The sequence below is a fragment of the Nannospalax galili genome, unplaced genomic scaffold, assembly GCF_000622305.1.
Source record: "Nannospalax galili isolate Female #2095 unplaced genomic scaffold, S.galili_v1.0 scaffold2124, whole genome shotgun sequence".
Taxonomy (NCBI): Eukaryota; Metazoa; Chordata; class Mammalia; order Rodentia; family Spalacidae; genus Nannospalax; species Nannospalax galili.
The window spans coordinates 118,416-144,372 of NW_008351698.1; the positions used below are offsets into that span (position 1 = coordinate 118,416).

General features: G+C 44.3%; 1 pseudogene; it reads right to left on the minus strand.

Annotated features, from left to right (window-relative positions):
- Positions 1-23,267: 23,267 nt before the first annotated feature.
- The window catches only part of LOC103746523, a 15,730-nt pseudogene continuing 13,040 nt past the window's right edge, over positions 23,268-25,957 (minus strand).

A 25,957-nucleotide genomic window follows, 5' to 3' on the forward strand; every position in this document is an offset into this window, starting at 1 on the left:
GTTCCTTAACTCCTCCATTGGTCCGGCAATCTGACATGGATGCACTTACACATGCAGGCAATACACATAAGGGGCTAGAGATAGCTCGGCTGATAAGAGCACTGACTACACTGCAGAGAATTTGATTCCCAGCACCCACATGCTGGCAAACAGCTCCAGTTCTCAGGAATCTGACACCCTCTTCTGACCTTGGAGGTTGCACAGGTAGGTAGAACACAGATGCACCTACCTACATGCAGGTAATACTTTAAATGCTGTTTATGGTAGTGCACTTGGGAGGCAAGGCTGGCTAGGGCTACAAGGAAGCCCTGTCTCAAAAATAATTTATCAAAACTGGCAGGAGTTAGAAATTATAACCTCTACCTGTGACCTTTTAGCCAAACAGCACTTCCCAACTCCTGAAGGCCTTCAAAATAGTGCTACAAACATGGCTATTACGATCTTTCAGGTTGGAATGGGAATATGTGTTCTACCACAGCCATACCCCAAAGTTCATTTTTAATTTGTGAGTGTAGCAGTCAGGAAAGCTTGGTAAGAGTTGGCTCTCCCTTAACCAATGGTCCTGGGCATTAGCAGGAAAAGCACCTTTGCCCACTGAGCCGTGTTGGTGGTTCCCCTGATTTATTTATTTTTTGGCCTTTGAAGCAGGGTCTTCATGTGGCCCCAGCTGTCCTGAAACTCACTAGACCAGGCTGGCCATGAACTCACAGAGATACACCTGCCTCTGCTCCCAAGTGCTGGGACTGCAGGTGTGCACCACCATGCCTGGCTTCCCTGATTAATTTTTAAAGACTTTATGTCCTATGAGTGTTTTGCCTCTTAAGTGCACCTGTGTGAACAGTCCCCACAGGTCAGAAGAGGGCGTCAGATCCCCTGGAAATGGAGTTAAAAGTGATGATTAGCCACCATGTGGTTGCTGGGAACTGGACTTGTGTCCTCTGATAGACTACCAGTGCTCTTTAATTGGCTGAGCCAAGTCTCCAGCCCTGAGTCTCACACGTTAAAACCATAATTTGCATAATTTTGTTTTGTTGGTCTTACTATGTAGTCCTGTCTGGCTTGACATTGTAGATCAGACTGGCTTCAATGGAACTAAGATCCTACCTCTGCTGGGACTAAAGATTATGCACCATTGGACTGAGTTTTAATTGGTGATTTGCATCATGTAAATTGCATCTCAACAGAGTTATTAAAGTATGGCTGGGAGTGGTGACCTGCAGAGGTAGGCAGGTCATTGAGCTCGCGGCCAGCTTGGTCTACATAGCAAGTTCCAGGTCAGCTGGGGCTACAGGGAGACCCTGTTTCAAAAAAAAAAGTGATACACTTCTATAATCCCAACAATTGGGAAGTGCAAGCAGGAGGATCAGGAGTTCATGGTCGTTCTTAACCACATAGGTCAAGGCCAACCTGGGCTACTTAAGGCCTTGTCTCAAAACAAGAAGAAAGTGGTAATCCATTGGAGAGGTTTTTGTAGTGCTAGAGAGCAAACACAAAGCCTGTGCATACTAGGCAAGTGTCCCACCACTGAGTTATATCCCAGTCCTCGGTTTTATAAGAGTTGTCCTATGTAGCTCACACTGACCCTGAACAGGCTCTGTAACTCAGGATGGTGTCCAGGTGAGAATCATCCCACCTCTGCCTCACAGATACCGTAATTACTGGCGTGTACCACCGTGCCTAGGGTTTGGAAAGTTCTGAGCAATACGACAATGCCAAAGGTGGTACACAATTTGAGAAATTCTCATCTAGCATTTCAGAGGGAACTGAAGCATAATAAGCCATTCTGGGGCACTGGCCACACACCTATAATCCTAGCACTTGGGAGGCAGAAGCAAAAAAGTACATTTACCCTCAGTCTGGGTTACATGGCAAATTCCTGGAAAGAAAGGATGTCTTACATATGTAAGACTTAAGAGGGAAAGGGAGAGAGAGACAGGAGGAAGAAAACATAAGGGCATCTTTTGGAAGGAGAAGAATGCTGGAGAGATGGCCCAGTGTTGATAGCACATACTGATATTCTAGAGGATGGGAGTTTGATTCCAGCACTCAACATTGAGCAGCTCACAACTCCCTGTAACTCCAACTTGAGAATCCAATGCCTCTTCTAACCTCGGGCACTGCACTCATGCTCAGATAATTAAAATACTAAAATATAAAAATGGAGAGAAACAGGGCAGTGGCTGGAGGAAGAAGCTGGAAGGAGAGAGGATTTTATAAAATGATAGAAAATAGCAGCATGTATGCTGAAGGATATGTCCCTGCACAGTCAAGAAAGGGTGACTAGTGTGCAGATGGAGACAACTGCTGGACAGGGCATGTGCAGGCATCTAACAGGAGAGAAGCAATATACAGTCCCAAGTGCAGGTAGTTAGCTACTTTTGTTTCTCAGTGAAGTAGGAGGCAAGGTCAAGAGTTTAGAGGATATAGGTCTGAGAAGAGGAGAAACATCAGGATAGGCATCCAGGAGATTGTGAAAGGGAATGATGTAGGATGTGATAATCCACCAGCACTTGACACTGGAGGGCAGGAATTTAATGTCACACCTACTGTGGCTGAGTACATTGTTTTTCTTGAGACAGGGTCTGGCCTGGAACTCACTATGTAGACTAGGCTGACCTCAAACTCGGAGAAATCCTCCTGTCTCTGCCTCCCGAGTGCTGGGATTATGCATGCACCATGTCTGTCAGGTCGAGTGCTTTTTGTAAATTATTCTTACAGGTACAAAACCAAAGTGGACAGGGAATTGAATTGAACCAAAACTGAGTTAACTAAATGAATATGATGGAGGGGGGCAAAGGAACTGACAATGCACTCAGTCAAGGGAGCAATTATTATGCCTGACTGTGAAACTTAAAATGGATGAGGAGGAAAAGTCAAACATCAGGAGAATGAGGTCCAATGAAAGGTGATCTGATCAAGGGGTTCAAGTTCTAAGCAAGGTGTGGTGGCACATGCCTATGAAGCTAGTACTTGGGAATCTGAGGCAGGCACATTTCCAGGAACTTAAGGATAGGTTGAGCTACATAGTACCAGCAAGACCCTGTTTCAAAAAACAACACATCTATTCACGATTCAAGGACTTTCTTTTCCCCTTAGAGATAAGAGTTCTGCAATTTGGGAGTCTTTTAGATAGACCCACTGAAGGGGTACTCCAGTTGTCTCACCCTGCATCCCTGTTCAGCATGGAAGAAGCCAGAGCGGTCAGCATCCCTATTCCCTATTGGCAATTTGGGTAACCCCTTCAGAGGATGGCATAATAAGAATAGGAGGTAGGAATTGGCTAGGCAGTTAGGGTAAAAAGACCCAAAAGTAGCCAGTTTCTTGGCTAAAAGTCAAAATGTCCTTGGGCTTCTTAGAATACTCTGTTCCAGAGGCCAAAAATGTCAAAAGTATTTGGGAGCTTGTATCTAATCCTTAAACGATTTTAGGGTTACCTCTTCAGAGGGGAGAATGTTAGAGTACCCAAAAGCCTCATAAAAATAAATAAATGGCTGAAGAGATGGCTCAGCGGTTAAGATCACTGCTCTTGCAGAGGACCCAGGTTCGATTCCCAGCACCCACATCGTGGCTACAAACTATCCTTAACTCCAGTTCCAGGGGAATCTGAAACTCTCTTCTGACCTCGGTGGCATTGCATGACACAGGTGTACTCACATACATGCAGGCAGTACACTCATATGATGGACGGATGGATGGCAAAGAATAACTGGAATACTGGATGTGGGAGATGAAGGAAAGAGTATGATTCCTGAAGGGTTTTTCTGTTAGTTTCGTTTTTCCAAAAGCAGGTCTGAATAAGTTTCCTACTCTTCTTTCTTATTCCTCCACATCTCCTGGCTGGAGTACAGGATGCTCCATGTTTATGGGATGGAAATACAAAGACTAACTTACACTGGACCTCTGACATCGCTGGAAGCAGAAAGGAAGTAAAGGACTGAGGTGAGGAATATACCACAGGCATGCCACATTCATCTGTTCTGCTATTAAAATTAAATCTTGGAGCTGGAGAGATGGCTCAGCGGTTAAGAGCACTGACTGTTCTTGCAGAAGACCCGGGTTAAAATCCCAGCACCCACATGGCGGCTAACAACAGTCCGTTACTCCAGTCCCAAGGGAATCCGAAGCCTCTTCTGACCTCCACGGTATTGCACAACACGGGTGTACTCATGTACATGTAGGCAATACATTTGTACACATAAACTTAAAATTTTTTTAAAAAATATTTTTTGAAAAAGAAATTAGACTCTGGGGAAAAGGAGATGGAGGATAAGAAAAGAATAATACAGGTGGTATGACAAGAGTGTTCTGTACTGAATGTATGGCTATATCACAACGAATCCGCCTGCTTTGTGCAATTAATATACTCTAATAAAGGAGCAAATAGTTGCCGGGAATGGTGGCACAAGCCTTTAATTCCACACTCGGGAGGCAGAGGCAGGCAGATCTTTGTAAATTCAAGGCCATCCTGGTCTACATAGCAAGTTCCAGGCCAGCTGGGGCTACAGGGAGACCCTGTCTTGAAAAAAAAAAAAAGGAAAAAATAGACTCTTAGAATGCTGGAGTTGGGGGCTGGAGAGATGGCTCAGCAGTTAAAAGCACTGAGTGCTCTTGCAGAGGACCCGGGTTCAATTCCCAACACCCACACGGCAGCTACGAACCGTCCTTAACTCCAATTCCAGGGGAATCCGAAGCCCTCTTCTGACCTCTGTGGCAATGCAGAACACGGGTGCACTCACATATATGCAGGCAATACACTCATACACATAAAATAAAAATAATAAAATATTTTTAAAAAATTCTGGGGTTGTAGCTCAGTGGAAAAGTGCTTGCCTAAGATGTGCAAGGCCCTTGATTCTATCTCTCTCATTGGCTAAGTGATAAAATCTAGACGGCAAGGGTAAGGGGTTACCTGGAATCTTGGGCTTTGTTTTTTTGTTTTGTTTTTCTCCCCATTTGGGGTTTTCGGTTTTTTGAGACAAGGTCTCCTGTAGCCCCGGCTATATCTTTTTTCTAGTCTTTTTGAGATAATCTCCTTGTGTATCCTAGACTAATGGGGTCCCATGCTGGCCTCAAACACATGGACTCTGGTCTTCCTGCCTCAGCCTCCTCAAGTGCTGGGAATGCAAGTAGATATGGCCAGGCGTGGCTGGTCCTGAGCTTCTGGTGGTGACTGTACAAAGACAAAGGCCAGCCAGGGGTGGTGGTACACGCCCCTAATCCCAGCACTTGGGATACAAAGGCAGGTGGATGTGTGAGATGGGTAGTGAGAGGAGTCAGTCCTGGCAGACACCATGCCTCACCAACTCAGTTCCCCAGTCCACAGGACCATGCCCCAACCTCACAGCTCCTCCCAAAGCTGTTTTCCTGACCTATGTCCTCTGTTGTCTCTGGTCCTCATTGCTCACATAACATCTGGAATATGGGCATATCTGAAAAAATAGGAAGGTAGGAGAGGCCCAGAAGCCTTGGGGTGGAGTAGGTGGGAAAAGCCCTAAAGAGGAGAGAACAGAAGTGGGAAGAGGGGTCCCAGTTCCCTCCCAGCGCCTCAGCCCCCAAGAGAGGTCCTGAGGACACATTCCTTTCTCCTGTATAAAACCCCACACCTGCCTGAATCCAGGGCCTTGGGTCAAATTAGAGTTCCTCTGGCTGCAGTTAAAGTCAAGAGCCAGTCAGGCTGCATGAATGTTAGTGCCTTGGGGTGACCATAGGGGGCAGCATGCTGCAGCAGTTAGAGCTTAAGAGACTAACCTGAGTTTGAATTTTTCCTACACTATTCCATTGATTTGCAGCTTTATGCAACTTGCTCTCTCCAAACCCCAGTAACTTCATTTAAGATGATAATTCTTGGGCAATATGTATATATTTTTTTCAAAATAAAGGATTTCAAAAATGGTAATACTTCTAACAATTCACCAGACTATTGTGCTTTTTTGGATGGGTTTGTGTGTGTGGTGTACACACGTGTGTATTTGTGTTCTCATGTTCGTGGGGGCCGGTGGCTGATGTTGGGTGCCTTCCTCTATTGCTCTCCACTATATTTTTTTTTTCCTTTTTTTTTTTTTTTTTTTTTTTTTTTTTTTTTTTTTTTGGTCTTTTTGAGACAGGGTCTCCCTGTAGCCTGAGCTGTCCTGGAGCTCACTGTGTAGACCAGGCTGGCCTTGAACTCACAGATATCTGTCTGCCTCTGCCTCCCAAGTGCTGGGACTATAGGCGTGCGCCACCACACCCAGCTATGTTTTGGAGGGGGTTTTTTGGAAAAAAAAGGAAGACGTGTTTTTCATAAGAAACTGAAGGCAGAGGGTGAAGCTGGTTCAACCAATCCCAGCAGCACTGACACAACTGGAAAGGACCAGCAGGGGAAGCTGTGAGAGGCAGAAGCAGGTGAATCTCTGTGAGTTTGAGGCCAGCTTGATCTATATGGTCCACCTAGAGAGTGCCAAGCCAACCAGAGAGACCCTACTGCAAGGAAAAAAAAAAAAAAAAAAAGGAGGTGGAGGGAGGGGCTAGAGAGATGGCTTAGCAGTTAAGAGCTCTGGCTGTTCTTGCAGAGGGTCCAGGTTCAAGTCTCAGCACCCACATGGCAGCTAATAACTGTAACTCCAGTTCTAAGGGATCCAACACCCTCTTCCATCCTCAGTCATTGCATGACACGGGTGCACTTATACACATGCAGGCATAATACTCATACACATAAAATAAAAATAAATAAATTAATTAAATAAATAAAAAGTGTGATGGCTCACATTTGTAATCCCAGCATGCAGGAGGTTGAGGTGGAAGGAATTACTGTTAGCTCCAAGACAGTCTTGGGCTATGTATGAATTCTAGGACAGCCTGAGCTACAGAATGAGACCTTTTCTTGAAGAACAGTTGTCGCGTATTGACCACTGGGAACTCTTTGAACTCTTTCTTTTGTTTCATTGATCTATTTGTCTAATTTTCTTTCTTTCACTCTTTTTTTTTTTTTTGCTGTTATTGTTGATACAGGGTCTCCCTGTAGCCCCAGCTGGTCTAGAACTCCCTGCGTAGACCAGGGTGGCCTGGAACTCACAGAGATCTGTCTGCCTCTGCTTCCTGAGTGCTGGGATTACAACAGGCGTGTACCACCACACCCAGCTGTCTAACTTTATTTCAACATCCCAAACCTTGATTACTGTATCTTTATTTGTGTGTGTTTGTGTGTGTACATGTGCTTGTACATGCATGTGGAGACCAGAAGCAAACTTCAATTTAGGTGTCTTAAAAAAAATTTTAAAAAAAGGGTCTCACTATGTAGCCCTGGCTGACTTAAGGTATAAACTATGTAGACCAGACTGGCCTTGGATTCACAGATATCCACCTGTCTCTGTCCCTGGAGTGCTGAGATTAAAGGTGTACACCACTATATGTAGCCTCTATATGACCTCTATAGTGTAGTGCCACTATATGAGGCTACAGAGAGTCTCATGTAGCTCAGACTGGCCTCTAACTCACAGTGTAGCTGAAGATGACCTTGAATTTCGTATACCCCTGCTTTCACCTCCCAAATGCTGGGATTATGTGGGAACGACTTTTTTGTGTGTGTGTGGTCTTTTTGAGACAGGGTCTCCCTGTAGCCCCAGCTGGCCTGGAACTCATTATGTAGACTAGGGCTGCCCTTGAACTCACAGAGATCAGCCTGCCTCACCCTCCTGAGTGCTGAAACTAAAGGCTTGTGCCACCATGCCTGGCTTTTGGGAATGACTTTTATACATGTACATAATTTGGACTAATGACTTTTAATTAACCCCAGCAAAACCATGTGCTCTTGTGTCTTGTGAGCTGGGCACCAGACCTTGTTTCTTTGACAACCTTAATTTTGTACTCCACCCAAAAAGATAATGAATGAATGAATGTGGGTATGCTTGAGAATTAACATATCAAAGTGCTGAAATATGGCACCCCATTGCACACAGTGGAGATTGGGAAGGATGGGTGACCTTGGGTGAATGAGATATTCTAGAACTAGGGATGAAAAAGGCCAGGTGGTAAGATGAGGGTGGAGTTTAACTTGTCCTCCCCAACTGAAGCTGAAGAAACCAATTTTTTTTTTTTTGAGTCAGGATCTCCCAGTAGTCCCAGCTGGCCTGGAACTCACTATGTAGACCAGGCTGGCCTCCAACTCACAGAGATCTGCCTGCCTCTGCCTCCCAAGTGCTGGGATTAAAGGCGTGCACCACTACACCTGTTTTGGAGAAACCATTTTTAATAAAAGTAGGTAGGGCTGGACTTGTTCCAGGGGCATTACATCAGTACAGTTCCTGGAGATATCTCTGGGAATGAGTGTCCTCTGAGTTCAGGCCCACTTTTAAACACTAAATTTAAGAGTTAGGCTTTTGCTGTTGTTGTTGAGGTAATTATAATGTTGGTTTAGTAATGCAGCAGGATTACAGACATGCTCCATTACATCCAGACTTCCTGCATGGTAAGAGGGAACTCTACCCTTTGAACCATGTGCCCAAATCTACATCTGACTTTTTTTTCTAAGACAAGGTCTTATGATGTAACCCTAGCTGGCCTGGAGCTCATAGAGATCCACCTGCCTCAGCCTGTAGAGTGCTGAGATCAAAGGTAAGTGCTACCATGCCCAGCCCCATAGCTGGCTTTTTTTTTTTTTTTTTTTTTTGAGAAGGATTCTACCCCTGCAGCTGGCCTGAAACTCACTATGTAGACCAGGCTGGGTTTGAACTGACAGAGCTCTGCCTGCCTCTGCCTCCGGAATGCTGGGATTAAAGGCTTGTGCCACCACACATGGCCATATCTGGCTTTTATAGTAAGGCTTGAAGTCAAGAAGGGTAGTCTGATGATTTTGTTCTTAAGTCACTTTCTATATAAAAATTAAAAAGTCTGAGCTTTTGAGAAGCTCAGCAGTTAAAGCACTTGCCATCCAAGCCTGATGCCTAAGTTCCATCTTCGAATCCCAAGGTATTAAAAAAAAATAACTGAGAGCCCAAGGTATTAAAAAAGATAGCCTAGGGGCTGGAGAGATGGCAGCAGTTAAGAGCACTGACTGCTCGTGCAGAGGACCCGGGTTCAATTCCCAGTACCCACATGGTGGCCACAAACTGTCCTTAACTCCAGTTCCAGGAGAATCCGAAGCCCCCTTCTGACCTCTGAGGCATTGCATGACACGGGTGCACTCACATACATGCAGGCAATACACTCATACACATAAAATAAAAATAATAGTTAAAAAAAAAAAAGATAGCTGACTCCCAAAAGTTCCAAAAGTTGTCTTCTGGCCTCCATATACATATCATTGCATGGATAGGCCCCTACTCATACACATACATACACACACACACACACACACACACATCATATGCAGTATAGTAGTAATAAAGTAATTTAAACAATAAAAAGTATGTTAAATTTTTTTTGGTCTTTTTGAGACAGGGTCTCCCTATAGCCCCAGCTGTGCTGAAACTCACTATGTAGACCAGGCTGGCCTTGAACTCACTGAGATCTACCTGTCTCTGCCTCCTGAATGCTGGGATTAAAGGCTTGTGCCACCATGCCCTGCCGTTATTTATTATTTTATTGTGTATGCATGTATTGCCTGCATGTAGGTAAGTGTACCTGTGTCATGCAATGCCGGTAGAGGACAGAAGAGGCTGGAACTGGAGTTATGGATAGATGTTAGCTGCCATGTTGGTGCTGGGATTCGAACCCAAGTCTTCTGCAAGAACAGTCAGTGTTCTTAACTGCTGAGCCATCTCTCCAGCCCCTAAATAAAAAATTTTAAATCTGCTGGGATTTGATTGAGACTGCATCAAATGTCTTGATCAGTTTGGAGAGACCTTGACATTTGAACACTATTGACCATTTCCATTCATGTTTGTTTTAGTTTTCTGCTGCTTGTAACAGAATACTACAGACCTGGTAATTCATAAAGAAAAGAAGTTTAATTCCGAGGTGCTGGCACCTAGTGAGGGCTAGCTGTTTTGTAAATGACAGAGGGTACCACATAGCAGGAGAGCTCACATGAGAGCTAGAGAAAGCCAAGGGAAGGTAGGTGTGGTAGCACGTGCCTGGAAACCCAGCACTTAGGAAGTGGAAGCAGGAGGCTCAGAGAAGACACTAGGATACACACAGTAAGCGCACAGTAACTTCTTTTATTGCTATTTTTTGTTTTGTTTTGTTTTCTTGTTTGCTTGTTTTTGGTTTTCTTTTCTTGTCTTTTTGAGACAGGGTGGTGGTGATAGTAGTAGTAGTAGTAGTGGTGGTAGTGGTAGTGGTAGTGGTAGTAGTTGTAGTAGTAGAGATTCATAGTAGTCCCAGCTGGCCTGGAACTCACTATGTAGACCAGGCTGGCCTTGAACTCACAGCCCTGCCTCTGCCTCCCTAAGATTAAAGGTATGTGTCACCACACCTGGCTAAGATTTATTTTATTTATTATTTTTATTTATTTATTTTCTATGTGTATGAGTGTATTGTCTCCATGTAAGTGCACCCGTGTCATGCAATGCCCATGGAGATCAGAAAAGGGCATCAGATCCCCTGGACCTGGAGTTATGGATGGTTATTAGCCGTCATGTGGATGCTGGGAATCAAACCTGGGTCCTCTGCAAGGGCAGCCAGTGCTCTTCCACTGCTGAGCCATCTCTCCAGCCCCAAGATTTATTTTATTATTTTTAATTATATGTATGTGTGTGTGTCTGTATGAAAGTATGTGCACATGAGTATAGGTGTCCACTGAAGTCAGAGGTGTCAGATCCCCTGAAACTGAGTTGTGAGCCACCCTACTTAGATACTGAGAACTGAACTGGGAATCTTCTGCAACAGTGATGAGTGCTCTTAACTGCTGAGCCATGTGTCCAATCCCTAGTTTATTTTATTATTGTTTTTTTGAGACAGGTTTTTGTTTTGTTTTGTTTTTTTGGTCTTTTTGAGACAGGGTCTCTTTGTAGCTCTAGCTGACCTGGAACTATGTAAACCAGACTGGCCTTAAACTCACAGAGATCTGCCTGCCTCTGCATCCTGAGTGCTGGGAGTAAAGGTATGTGCCACTATGCCTGGCTGAGATGGTATATTTTTTAAAAATATTTTCTTTTTTTAATTTTTATTTTATGTCTATGAGTGTATTGCCTGCGTGTGTGTAAGTGCACCCATGTCGTGCAATGCCCTTGGAGGTCAGAAGAAGGTGTCAGATCCCCTGGAACTGGAGTTACAGACAGTTGTTAGCTGCCATATGGGTACTGGGAACTGAATCCCAGTCCTTTGCAAGAGCAGCCAGTGCTCTTAAACACTGAGCCATCTCTCCAGTTCCTCCTTTTTTCTTTTTGATAATTGGAAAAAGATTCTTACTATATATCCTAGGCTTGCTCTGTGCTTGTGGGTCTTTGCTGCAACCTCTTTATTATTATTATTTATTATTTTTATTTTATGTGTATGAGTGCGTTGCCTGCATGTAGGTGAGTGCACCTGTGTCATGCAGTGCCCACAGAGGACAAAAGAGGCTGTGGGATCCCCTGGAACTGGAGTTATAGACAGTTGTTAGCTGCCATGTGGATGCTGAAGACCAACCAGTGTTCTTAACCGCTGAGCCATCTCTCCAGGCCTGCTGCTGCTTCTTGAGTGTAGGGATTACATTTATATCTGATTCTTTCCATTTTTTTCAAGTGGCAGAATCTTTATTTATTTATTTATTTATTTATTTATTTATTTATTTATTTGAGTCAGGGTGTGTGTGTGTGTGTGTGTGTGTGTGTGTGTATGCATGCTATAATTCTCATGTGGAGGTCAGTTTATTTATTTATTTATTTATTTATTTATTTGAGTCAGGGTCTCCCTGTATCCTCAGCCGTCCTGGAACTTGCTATGTAGATCAGCCGTCCTGGAACTTGCTATGTAGATCAGGCTGGCCTCAAACTCACAGAGATCCACCTGCCTCTGCCTCTGCCTCCCAAGTGCAGGGATTAAAGGTGTGCACCACACATGGCTCAGTGGTTAAGAACTCTGACTGTTCTTGCAGAAGACCCGGGTTTGAATCCCAGCACCTACATGGCAGCTAACAATTGCATGTAACTCCAGTTCCAGGGGATCTGACAGCCTCTTCTGTCCTCCACAGGCATTGCACAACATGGGTGCACTTACCTACACGCAGGCATAAGATTCATACACGTAAAATAAAAATAATAAAATATTTTTTTTAAAAAAAGGTGTGTGCCACCACACAAATCTTTAATTTGAGAATGAGTATATCTCAGAGATTTAATTTTTGTTTTTTTGAGACAGGGTCTCCCTGTAGGCCCCAACTGACCTGAAACTCACTGTGTAGACTAGGCTGGGCTCAATCTCGAAGAGATCTGCCCATTCCTGCCCCCTGAGTGCTGGGATTAAAGGCGTGCTTCACCACTCCCAGTTCAGAGATTTAGTTTTTAAAACTTAATTAAAATCAAAATCCTAGCACTTACATGTTGTAAGAACAGACTAACTCCTTGAAAGTTGTCCTCTGATGTCTAGTCAATGACTGGACTGGACCTCTCTATGTAGACCAAGTTGGCTTCAAACTCATAGAGATCCATGTGCCTCTGCCTCTTGGGTGCTGGGATTAAAGGAGTATGCCATCATGTCTGTCTTAAATTGCATATATATTTAAAATATTTTATTTATTATTTTTATTTTATGTGTATGAGTGTATTGCCTGCATTTAAGTGAGTGACCCGCGGTCAGAAGAGGGCTTCAGATTCCGCCAGAACCGGAGTTAAGGACAGTTTGCAGCTGCCATGTGGGTGCTGGGAATCAAACCCAGGTCTTCTGCTAGAGTAGTCAGTGTTCTTAACTGCTGAGCCATCTCTCCAGCCTGTCTCAAACTTTCAAACCCACTGCTTTCTTCCTTCACCTGCCTCTGCCTCCCGAGTGCTGGGATTAAAGGCATGTGCTACCATGTCCAGCCCTAAATTATATTCTTTAACTCAGTGTACATGCATGTTGTGTGTTGGGGTGTATGTGCTACAGTATATATGTGGAGGTCAAAGGAGATCAGAGAACAATTCTCAGGAGTCGGTTTTCTCCTTCCATCTTTACATGGATTCTGAGGATTAAATTCAGGTTTCTAGGTTTCAGAGGCAAGTGCCTTTACCTGCTGGGCCAACTTGCCAGCCCAGAGGTTTAATATTTAACTGGCTAAATTCTGTTTTTATTGAAGCAGTGTATATATTTTTGGAACACACACACATATAATTTCTAACTTCCCTTCCCAAAGCAAGATATAGAAGCTAAAATCTTTCTTTTTCAAGGAAGGGCATACAAAGTAATCTCTACCCTTTTTGGAGTTGAGCATTAAGAAGTTTTCTACCGGCTGTGTGTGGTGGTGCGTGCCTTTAATCCCAGCAGTTGGGAGGCAGAGGCAGGCAGATCTTTGTGAGCTCGAGGCCAGCCTGGTCTACATAGTGAGTTCCAGGACAGCTGGGACTACAGGGAGATCCTGTCGCAAAAATACAAAAAAAAAAAAAGTTTTCTACTTATCCTGTCTGATAATAGACTCTCATTTCAGAAAGGGGCCTGCCTTCTACCTGCAAGGCAGGAATGCTGCATTGAGAGGTCAAGGGGAAGGTCAACAGGCAGGTCTTAGCTTCCCCACCCAGTCTACTAGCATTGATTGCCTTTGTGCCATCACATTTCCACACAGTTATCTATGCTTAACCAACCCTGTATGATGAAGTCTCCATAAAAACAAGCAAGAATGAATAGAGGTAGGCCCTTGGCACACACCTGTAATTCCAGCAATCAGGAGACCGAGGCAGGAGGATCACCATCAGTAGTACCAGACCAGCAAAGGCTACAACAGTGAGGCCCTGTCTCAAACCAAACCAGAGAGAGAGGAAGAGAGAGAGACAGAGAGAGAGAGACAGAGAGACAGAGACAGACAGAGAGAGAGAGAGAGATATTAAGGACCAAGCAGAGACTTCAGGGACTGTGGATAGCCAAAAAATGAAGATTTCCTGAAAACAAATATAAGATCTCAGCCTCAGGTAGAAAGAAGCACAGCCTAAGTTTAAGAACAGGAGCTCCTGCGCTCAGGACTCTGCCAGACCTGTATTTATTTGTCTGTTTATATCTTTTTAAAAATTTTATTTAGGGGCTGAAGAGATGGCTCAGCGGTTAAGAACACTGGTTGTTCTTGCAGAAGACCCAGGTTTGAATCCCAGCACCCACATGGTAGGTAACAACTGTCGGTAACTCCAGTCCCAGGGGATTCGACAGTCTCTTCTGACCTCCTCCAGCATTTCACAGCATGGGTGCACTTACCTACAAGCAGGCAATACATGCATACACATAAAATAAAAATAATAAATAAGCTGGGCATGGTGGCACACACCTTTAATCCCAGCACTCGGAAGGTAAAGGCAGGCGGATCTCCGTGAGTTCAAGGCCAGCCTGGTCTACATAGTGAGTTCCAGGACAGCTGGGGCTACAGGGAGACCCTGTCTCAAAAAAACACCAAAAATATAAATAAATAAATAAATAAATAAATAAATTAGTTAATTAATTAAATTAATTTTTTAAAAAATTATTAGTGTGGTGGAAACATTTGGGGCACAGAGCATGTGTGGAGTCACAGGACTATTTTATCAAGTCAGTTCTCTTCTTTTATGTGGATTCTGGGATCAAACAGATCACCAGTTTGTGCAGCAAACTCTTTATCCACTGAAACATTTGGCCCCATTTGTTTGTTTGTGTGTGTGAGCTGTTGTCGACTGTGTTTTTCATTTTACATTTATCTATCTATCTATCATCTATCTATCTACCATCTATCTAATCATCTCTTGTGTATGTGTGAGGGCATACAGCTGCCGTAGTACGTGATTAGAGGTCAGAGGACAATTTTCAGGAGTCAGTTCCCTCCTTCCACCATGTAAGTGCTAGGGGTTAAATTTAGGTCATCAGGCTTGGTGGCAAGCACCTTTAATCCACTGATCTTTTTTTTCTTTTCTTTTCTTTCTTTTTTTTTTTTTTTTGTCTTTTTGAGACAGGGTCTCCCTGTAGCCCCAGCTGTCCTGGAACTCACTATGTAGACCAGGCTGGCCTGGAACTCACAGAGATCCCCCTGCCTCTGCCCAGCATTGACCATATTTTTAAAGTATTTTATTTATTTTTATTTTCATGTGTAAAAGTGTTTGGTTGCATGTGTGTATGTGTACCATGTGCTTGCAATGCTGGTAGAGGCCAGAGAAGGGTTATCAGATCCCCTTGGAACTGGAGTTACAGACAATTGTAAGCATCCATGTGGGTGCTGGGAACCAAACCTAGGTCCTCTGAAAGAGCAGCCAGTGCTCTGAGACATCTCTCTAGCTCATCTTATTTTTTTATGTGTATGAGTGTATTGCCTGCATGTAGGTAAGTGCACCCATGTCATGCAATGCCCTTGGAGGTCAGAGGAGGGCATCAGATCCCTTGGAATTGTAGTTACAGATAGTCACCATGCTGGGAATCAAACTTGGGTCCTCTGTAAGAACAACCAGTGCTCTTAACCACTGAGCCAACTCTCCCGTCTCCATTTTCTCCCATCTCCATTTTATCTATACTCTCAATACTCTCAGAACTACAACTAATCACTTTTTCTATTCTCTCTCTCTCTCTCTCTCTCTCTCTCTCTCTCTCTCTCTCTCTCTCTCTCCTCCTTTCCTCTCCTCTCCTCTCCTCTCCTCTCCTCTCCTAGACTGGGTCTCCCTGTAGCCCCCAGCATGCACCACCACACCTGATTGTCTTTTAACTTCCATTTATTCTCAAGTCCACATACAATTAATATGCAGCGCTTGCTCTCAGTCGTTATAAAGATGAATCTCTAACCAGTCTGGATGTCTGGAGTGAATTCTTTATCTGTTCATTTGAGACAAGGTCTTTCTATGTAGCGCAGACTGGTCTGGAATTCACCATGTAGCCCACATTGACCTTGATCCTCCTGGCTGCACCTCTTGAGTGCTGGGATCCCAGGCTTGCACCAGCTTACCTGGCTAAAGGGACTGCTCTAGTGGATTTCTTAGGAAGGGGTCACAGGAACAATATTCTCTACTTTGCTGCATATCTGTAACAATTTGTCCATGCTCATTATAGCTGAAGGTTACTTCTGCTTTGGTTCACATATTCTTCCTTAAATATTTAAAATGTATTGACTTAGCCGGGCGCGGTGGCACACACCTTTAATCCCAGCACTCGGGAGGCAGAGGCAGGATCTCTGTGAGTTCAAGGCCAGCCTGATCTACATAGTGAGTTCCAGGACAGCTGGGGCTACAGGGAGATCCTGTCTCAAAAAGACCAAAAAAAAAAAAAAAAGTGTATTGACTTGATTTTCTTCTTGCATCAAACATTGGTGACAAAAGCATAGCAGAGTGTGGTAGTACATGCCCAGAATCTGAACACCCAAGAAGCTGAAACAAGAACCTTGCAGGTTTGAGGCTGATCTGGGCTACAAACGGGTCAAAAAAAAAAAAAAAGGGTCTGACAGTTATCTACTTTTTCTCTTGTGATTCACAATGATGTCTTGACAACAGTCATGCTGGTTCAGTACTTTCAGGTACCTGCTCCAGGAAATGCACTGTAAAATGACCCATAGGCAGAACATGTCAAGAGAAGAGGCAGACACAGAGGCAGACACAGTCAGGATGGCAGAGTTCTATTTCTTGGGGACCTACTGACAGAAGTGTGGTCAGGGGTAGTAGAAAGACGTAGATCTCAGGGTCAGAGTGGGGCTTCGTACTGGTCAGGAGAAGAATGACTTTCGTCCAAGCTGGAATGTGCCTGCTTTATCTCAAGCTATCATTCAAAGGCCTCTGGCAAGCTCAGTGTGCAGTCCTCTCAGCTACCCTGGAGGTTGAGACACAGGATCACTGGAGCACGGGAATTCTGGACCAGCCTTGGCTGTCTCTGCAAAGAAAAGCAGGTGCATTCCTGGTTCTTACAGCAGGGTCTGGTTGCTAAGCTCCACATACCTCTCTAATGGTTTCCTTTATCTGTAGTGTGCTGGGAAAGTGGAGGATGGGGAACTGCAGGGTCACTCAGGATTAATCAAGGTGGCCACCGCCGAAGGTAGCTATAGCCATGTCAAACTGGGTCCCTACAGTACCTGCTATTCTCTCTCTCTCTCTCTCTCTCTCTCTCTCTCTCTCTCTCCTCCCCCCATGTATGTATGTGTTTAAGTGTGTGCATACCTATGTGTGGACTCCAGAGGTTGATGTTGGATGTCTTCCTTGATGGCTTTTTTTGTTTCTTTTTTTCTGTCTTGTCTCTTTTTTTTTGAGACAGGATCTCCCTGTAGCCCCAGCTGGCCTGGAACTCACTATGTATAAAGACCAGGCTGGCCTTAATTCACAGAGATCTGCCTGCCTCTGCCTCCTGAGTGCTGGGAATAAAGGCATGTGTCACCATGCCCAGCTTTCTACCTCATTTTTTGATGCAGAATTTCTCACTGAACGTGGATCTTACTAATACAACTAGGCTGACTGGCCAGCAAGCCCCAGGAATCCTGTCTCCACCCCCCTAGAACTGGGATTACAGGTATATGTGGGTGTTGGAGATTAACCTCAGGTCTTCATGTTTGCATGACAAGCCCTTTACCAAACGTGCCATCTCTGAAGCACCCCCTTCCCCATTCCTTTTTTTTTATTGATTGATTTTTATTTTATGTGTATAAGTGTTTTGCCTGCAGGTATGAAAGTGTGCCATATTTGTGCAAATCCGTGAAGGCCAGAAGAGGGAGTCGGGTTCCCTGGAACTGGATTACAGATAATTGTTAGCTTCATGCTAGGAACTGAACCCGAGTCCTCTGCAAGAGAAGTCAGTGCTCTTAACCCCTGAGTTATCTCTCCAGCCACCCCCACCCCCACTTTTATTTTGGTTTTTGAGACAGGGCCTGATGTACCCCAGGCTGGTTTCCAACTCTCTAAGTAGCTAAGGATGATCCTGAACTCTTGATCCTCTGGCCTCCACTTCCTGAGCACTAGGATTGCAAGCTTACACTATCACACCCAGTTTTCTATTACAAATTCTTTCAATATGTAGTTTTGATTTTTTTTCCAACTTTGGGATTGGATCCAGGGCCTTACTTCTTGTCCCTGCCCAAACCCATTAAGTCCAATAGGTATTACCCAAGTACTCTTGAGTGTGAAACCTGCCCCAGATTGTGGTGCTCTACCAAGGGTCACACCTCTGAAGGAAACTCCTGGCGTCCCAGCAGCTACCAAATATTAACGGCTTCTCAGGTAGGGGTGGGACCTCGTGCCCACCTTGCCCCCTCCGTGCTGGGAGTTTGTCTGACTTGAGCTTTCGCAGGTCTCGTGCATGCTGTCACAACTGCTGTGAGCTCATTTCTGCAACTTCCCTGCTGTCTAGAAAAGAGTTTCCTCGTAGTTGTCTACCAGCTCTGGCTCTACAGTCCTTCCACTCCTTTTTCCGTGAAGATCCCTGAGCCTTGGGGAGAGGGATGTGATATAGACTTCCATTCGTTTTATAGCTGAACAGTATTCCACTCTTTCTATATGATGCATTTTGTGTGCGCATTCTTCCACTGATGGAACATTGAGTCCTTTCTCTTGGCTATTATGAGTAATTTATCCTGGGGATGTAGTTCAGTGATACAGTGCTTGACTAGCACATACAAAGCCCAGTACCACCAAACAAAAATCATGTACAAATTTTGGTGAGGACTTATTTCTCTTGGCTATCTGCTCAGGATGGAATTGCTGGGTCACTCAATCACTCTTTGGCTCCATTAATAGACATAGTGTTCAGGTGTGCTAAATGATAGCCCCATATGTAAGCTGATATTCACTCCTAGACTACACACATTGACACACTGGACTAGGTACAGCCAAAAGAGGCCAGGGCAACAGAGGAGGGATTGTTAACTAAGTCACTTGAAGAATAATGAAAAGACCTAGAAACATTTAGCTAGAGTAAAGAAAACTAATAGGAAACTAAAAATACACTCAAAAATCTAAAGGGTTGGGCTAGAGAGATGGTTCAGCAGTTAAGTGCTGACTGCTCTTGCAGAGGACATGGGTTCGATTCCCAACACCCACATGGCGGCTAACAACTGTCCCTAACTCCAGTTCCAGAGGATCCAACACCCTCTTCTGACCTCCACAGATATGGCATAACAGGGGTGCACCTACCTACATGCAAGCAATGCACTCATAAACATGAAATAAAAATAATATATAGGGGACTGGAGAGGTGGCTCAGTGGGTTAAGAACGCTACCTGCACTCTTGCAGAGGACCTCTTGCAGAGGACCCAGGTTCGAGTCCCAGCACCCACATGGTGGCTAACAACAGTCTGTAACGTCGGTTCCAGGGGGAGCTGACCTCTGAGAGCATTACACAACATGGGTGCACTTAGATATATGGAGGCAAAACACTCATACACATAAAATAGAAATAATAAATAAAATAGTTTAAAAAATAAAAATAAATAAATAAATATTTTTTAAATCTAAAGCATTGTTATAAAGAAAGGAGAAAAGGAAGTCACATGGGGGCTCATGCCTATGATCCCAGCACTCAGGAAGCTGAAGAGGTCGCTGAGAGTTCCAGGCCATCTTATCCTTCCTTTCTCTCAACCTTATTTCCTTCCCAGTATTTTTGTTGTTGCTTTGGGTTTTTCTGTTGTTTTTTTTAAGATTTATTTTGTGCTGGATAGCTTCAGCTGTCAACCTGACACACCTGGGTGAAGGGAGCTCAATTGAAGAATTGCCTCCATTGAACTGTCCTGTGGCCATGTCTGGGGTATTTTCTTGATTTTTGAGTGATGTGGGAGGGCATAACCCACTGAGGGTGGTGCCACCCCAGGCAGATTTTTCTATATCGTATAAGAAAGCAGACTGAAAGCCAGTGGCACATGCCTTAAGTCCCAGCACTCAGGGAGGCAGAGGCAAGTGGATCTCTGTGAGTACAGGTCTGGTCTACAGTCTGGTCTACATAGTGTGAGTTCCAGGCCAGTAAGCAGCATTCCTTCAGCTCTGCCTCCAGGTTTCTGCCCTGAGTTCCTACCTTGGGCTCCCTGGTGAACTGTGACCTGGGAGATATAAGACAAATAAACCTTTTCCTCCCTGAGTTGGTATTGGTCAGTGTTTGTCATAGCAATGGAGAAACAAACTAGAACAGAAATTGGTACCAATATAGCTGGGTATTGCTGTGACAGGCCTGACCCAGTTGTTTTGGGGAGGACGGTCAAGGCATTTGGAACTTTGGGCAGGAAAAACCATTGAGTGCTTAGAGTTGGTTGCTGTGGAGCTTGAAACAGTTGTGCTAAAAGAGTTGTAGATGATGGAGGCCTGGCTTGCGAAGCTTCAAAAAGAAGCAGAGACTATCAGGGCTGTTTGTATATTTTAAAATTGAGAATTTATGGTTTCTGGTTGGCTGGGGCCAAAGAATCGGCTGTGATTAAGAAGAGACCAGAACAACAAGTGAAACCTTTGCTTTACTGGGACAATTGATGCTGGTTAGCTGGGGCTGAAAAATCACCTGAGTAACAAGAGACCAGCATCATTGAGGTGAAAGCTTCTGGGAAGTATTTCCTCAGGGTCAGCACACAGAAGCTGTGGTCGAGAGGGGGCCCAAGCCTCCATCTCAAGCTGGAAGCAGGACTTGGTAATGTGTAAAAGTCTCCTGCATGGTTCTGGTGTAGAGAGTGTGAAGGGGGTCACGGAGAGCAGCTGAGGATTGGCACCAGCCTCATCTGTCTCCTCTTCATCATGAAATGAAACACTTTGTTCCACTACCTGCTGTCTACCATGATGTTCTGCCTCACTGTACATGGGCACAGGAGCAGTGGAACGAAGTGACCATAGACTCAAACCTCTGGAACTGTGAGCCAAATACTCAGGTATTTTGTCACAGTGTCACATTCTCCTGGGAATGATTTTTGTTAGTCCACTTCCTGGAGCTAGACACAGTCCTAGGTTTAATCTCTGACATGGTAGAGAGGAAGAAAAGCAAGGGTAAAGGCAAGGAGTTTGCACATATCTGCATATATGTGGTTTCATTATAACCATAGAGCTACATGTGCATTCTTTTGTTAAGTAACCGTGCTAGCTATGGACAAAGTTCATTGTTCATTTTGCATATCAAAGCTTTAAATAACTTGAGGTGATTATGTATTTGTTTTCTTTTTTTTTTTCTTTTTGAGACAAGGTCTGCCTGTAGCCCCAGCTGGCCTGGAACTCAAGCTAGCCTTGAACTCAGAGATCTGCCTGCCTCTGTCTCCTGAGTGCTGGGATTAAAGCTGTGTACTACAATGCCCAGCTTGAGGTGATTTTGTATGATTTTAGACATAGAGAGTTAAGGATCTAGCTCAGTTGGTGGAACACTTGCTTAGCATGTAAAAAGCCCTAGGATAGCTCCCCAGCACTGGATAAAATCAAGGCATGGCAACATAGGCCTACAATCCTAGCAGGAGGACCAGTTCCAAAGTCAAAGTTTAAAGTGTGATATGTGTGTATGAGTGCAGACAAGTGCACGTGTGGAGACCGGAGGACAGCTTTCAGGAAAGCATCTGTTTTCTCCTTCTAGTGTGGGTGCTGGGGCTGGAATATAGGCCATTAGGCTTGTGTGGAAAGTACTTTCACATGATGAGCCCTCTTGCTAGCCTTGAATTTTTGTTTCTATACTCTTCCCCCAATAAAATTTTATTCAAATAGTAATACAATATATATCTATGATAAAAAGATTTATCACCTGGCCTGGTGGCACATGCCTTAATCCCAGCAGTTGGGAAGTGGAAGCAGAAGGATCAGGAGTTTAAGGCCAACCTCTGCTATATGAGACCCTGGCTCCAAAATAAAAATTAATATGAGAAGTTTTGTTGATTATACTTCTGTACAATAAAATATGTATATTTTATTGTAGAATAAATATATATTTATTTACATATATTTATTGTAGACTATATTTTTTTTGGTCTTTTTGAAACAGGGTCTCCCTATAGCCCAAACAAACAAACAAACAAAATACAAAGTTAGGGAGACAAAGTTTGAACATGATGTTATAGTACAAGTCAAACTGGGAAGGTCATATCTATTCTGAGAGAAAAGTACTAAATCTTTTGTGTACATATTTAGTTTTTTTGTACTTTTTTTTTTTTTTGGTCTTTTTGAGACAGGGTCTCTCTGTAGCCCCAGCTGTCTTGGAACTCACTATGTAGACCAGGCTGGCTTTGAACTCACAGATATCCTCCTGCCTCTACCTCCCATGTGCTGGGATTAAAGGCATGAGCCACCACGCCCGGCACAACTTGTACACTTTTAATGTTTAAAATTGAGCATCATCTTCTTTCCTTTCCAGTGAAAATAAAAAATTTAAAAATAAACAAAATTGGGCTGGAGAGATGGCTCAGTGGTTAAGAATACTGGTTGTTCTTGCAGAAGACCTGGGTTTGAATCCCAGCACCCACATAGCAGCTAACAACAAGACACAGGTGCGCTTACCTACAGGCAGGCAATACACGCATACACATAAAATAATAAATAAAATATTTAAAAAAAATAAAATTATAACAGAGAATGTCGATTCCAAATAGAATCCTGCAGGTTCTGCTGATTCTCCCGTGTGTGGCAGGGCTCAGGGCACCATGAGGAGAGAAGTTTATCTTAAAAGTGTAGTCTTAAACTGCAAGGATGTCTATTAAACATCACAATTAACATGCCAAAGGAGAAGCCATGTTGTCAAAGTGCCCACTTATCCCACCCAAACATCTCAAACCCACCCTTTAGTGACCTTCTATATCCATTTTTTAAACTTTTTTCTTTTTATTAAACAAGAGAGTAGACAGGTACATGGTGATAAATGCTAGCTGTCTATATTCACATAGAGACACAGTGTAATCTCTGAGCACGGTATACAGAGAAAAGAGGGAAAAAGCTAGAATTTTATGCACTACCACACAGGGGCCCAGCACCCCCAGCCCCCAGCAGAGCCAAGGGGGCAGGAGGTTTTTCTTTTTCCCCACAGAGCATGGTAGTGATGTTGATTCCACAGTTTGAGACAAGAAGGGACCAAAATGAATTTAGAACAGAAGAGTGGAGCTCCTTTTCCCATTGTACTCTGCTCAAGGTTATTTTCCCCAAATATGTTGAGAACCATCATGTTGAGAAAACAGACTTCAAAAACAGGGGGACTGAGCATGAGAGGGGCGGGGGAGGGGGAAGACTGCACTGTGCTCCCAGGGACTGGAGGAAATTAAAAGAAAAAGAAAAAAAATTTTAAATGGGACATTGGAATCGATCAGTGTTCTTTTCTTTCAGCCATCTTCTCCTTCATCCTCCTCTCCTTCATCTCCATCATCATCTTCATCTTCCCCTTCATCCTCCTCTCCTTCATCTCCATCATCTCCATCTTCCCCTTCATCCTCCTCTCCTTCATCTCCATCATCATCTCCATCTTCCCCTTCATCCTCCTCTCCTTCATCTCCATCACCATCTCCATCTTCCCCTTCATCCTCCTCTCCTTCATCTCCATCACCATCTCCATCTTCCCCTTCATCCTCCTCTCCTTCATCTCCATCACCATCTCCATCTTCCCCTTCATCCTCCTCTCCTTCATCTCCATCACCATCTCCATCTTCCCCTTCATCCTCCTCTCCTTCATCTCCATCACCATCTCCATCTTCCCCTTCATCCTCCTCTCCTTCATCTCCATCACCATCTCCATCTTCCCCTTCATCCTCCTCTCCTTCATCTCCATCACCATCTCCATCTTCCCCTTCATCCTCCTCTCCTTCATCTCCATCATCTCCATCTTCCCCTTCATCCTCCTCTCCTTCATCTCCATCACCATCTCCATCTTCCCCTTCATCCTCCTCTCCTTCATCTCCATCACCATCTCCATCTTCCCCTTCATCCTCCTCTCCTTCATCTCCATCACCATCTCCATCTTCCCCTTCATCCTCCTCTCCTTCATCTCCATCACCATCTCCATCTTCCCCTTCATCCTCCTCTCCTTCATCTCCATCACCATCTCCATCTTCCCCTTCATCCTCCTCTCCTTCATCTCCATCACCATCTCCATCTTCCCCTTCATCCTCCTCTCCTTCATCTCCATCACCATCTCCATCTTCCCCTTCATCCTCCTCTCCTTCATCTCCATCACCATCTCCATCTTCCCCTTCATCCTCCTCTCCTTCATCTCCATCACCATCTCCATCTTCCCCTTCATCCTCCTCTCCTTCATCTCCATCATCTCCATCTTCCCCTTCATCCTCCTCTCCTTCATCTCCATCACCATCTCCATCTTCCCCTTCATCCTCCTCTCCTTCATCTCCATCACCATCTCCATCTTCCCCTTCATCCTCCTCTCCTTCATCTCCATCACCATCTCCATCTTCCCCTTCATCCTCCTCTCCTTCATCTCCATCACCATCTCCATCTTCCCCTTCATCCTCCTCTCCTTCATCTCCATCACCATCTCCATCTTCCCCTTCATCCTCCTCTCCTTCATCTCCATCACCATCTCCATCTTCCCCTTCATCCTCCTCTCCTTCATCTCCATCACCATCTCCATCTTCCCCTTCATCCTCCTCTCCTTCATCTCCATCACCATCTCCATCTTCCCCTTCATCCTCCTCTCCTTCATCTCCATCACCATCTCCATCTTCCCCTTCATCCTCCTCTCCTTCATCTCCATCATCTCCATCTTCCCCTTCATCCTCCTCTCCTTCATCTCCATCATCATCTCCATCTTCCCCTTCATCCTCCTCTCCTTCATCTCCATCACCATCTCCATCTTCCCCTTCATCCTCCTCTCCTTCATCTCCATCATCTCCATCTTCCCCTTCATCCTCCTCTCCTTCATCTCCATCATCATCTTCATCTTCTCCTTCATCCTCCTCTCCTTTTTCATCAATATCTTCCAATCCTCCTCCTCTTCCTCCTCCTCTTCCTTTTTCTTCTTCTTCATCCTCCCCTTCTCCTTCTTCATCATCCATATCAGGAACCAAGTAGTACTGCAAGGGATTTGCCCAGATGTTGTCTTTGATGACCTCTTCTAATTCATCTGCACCTGCATCAGAATGGTAGGTGAACCAGGTGGAGACGCTCTCTGGTTCTTCATGCTGCCTCTTCCTGCTGGCTTTATTCTGGGTTTGACTTGAGCATTTCGTCAAATCCTTTCCAGATTTCCATTTGATACTTGGTGGACTTTGAAGATGGAGCACCACTCTCATTTACATGAAATTCATTGGCAAGAACTTTATTTTCAAAGTAAGGATTTTCATCAAAATAAAAATCTATTCTGGGGGCTGGAGAGATGGCTCAGCGGTTAAGAGCACTGACTGCTCTTGCAGAGGACCCGGGTTCAAGTCCCAGAACCCACATGGTGGCTACGAACCGTCCTTAACTCCAGTTCCAGGGGAACCTGAAGCCCTCTTCTGACTTCTGCGGCATTGCACGACATGGGTGCACTTACATACATGCAGGCAATACACTCATACACATAAAATAAAAATTTAAAAAATCTATTCTGTAACCTAATTTTGTATCTTCAAATTCTGTCACTTCAACTCTGGTCAAATAATACAGTGCCTCCTCATCCTCCTCCCCAAGCAGTGCAGACACTTGTGATGGTTGACAAATGTTGTTACCCAAAAATTTGGGATTTTGGTGATCAATTCTGACCTCTTTTGAAAAAAATGGTTGGCAGAGTTTGTTATATTTCTGTTCTGCTTTCAAAATTTCCTCACTGGCTTGTTCATTAAGTCTATTTCATTTTGTACTTAATCAATACGTTCGATTGCTTCTTGTTCTTTTTCTGAGCTTGTCAGCCCTGTTGTGCCTGCCTCTGCCTCCCAAGTGGATTACACTTGTACACATAAAATAAAAATAATAATAAATAAAATATTTAAAAAAAATGTTTGTCTTTGGCCGGGTGTGGTGGTGCAGTTAAGAACACTGACTGCTCTTGCAGAGGACCTGGGTTCAATTCCCAGCACCCACATGGCAGCTACTA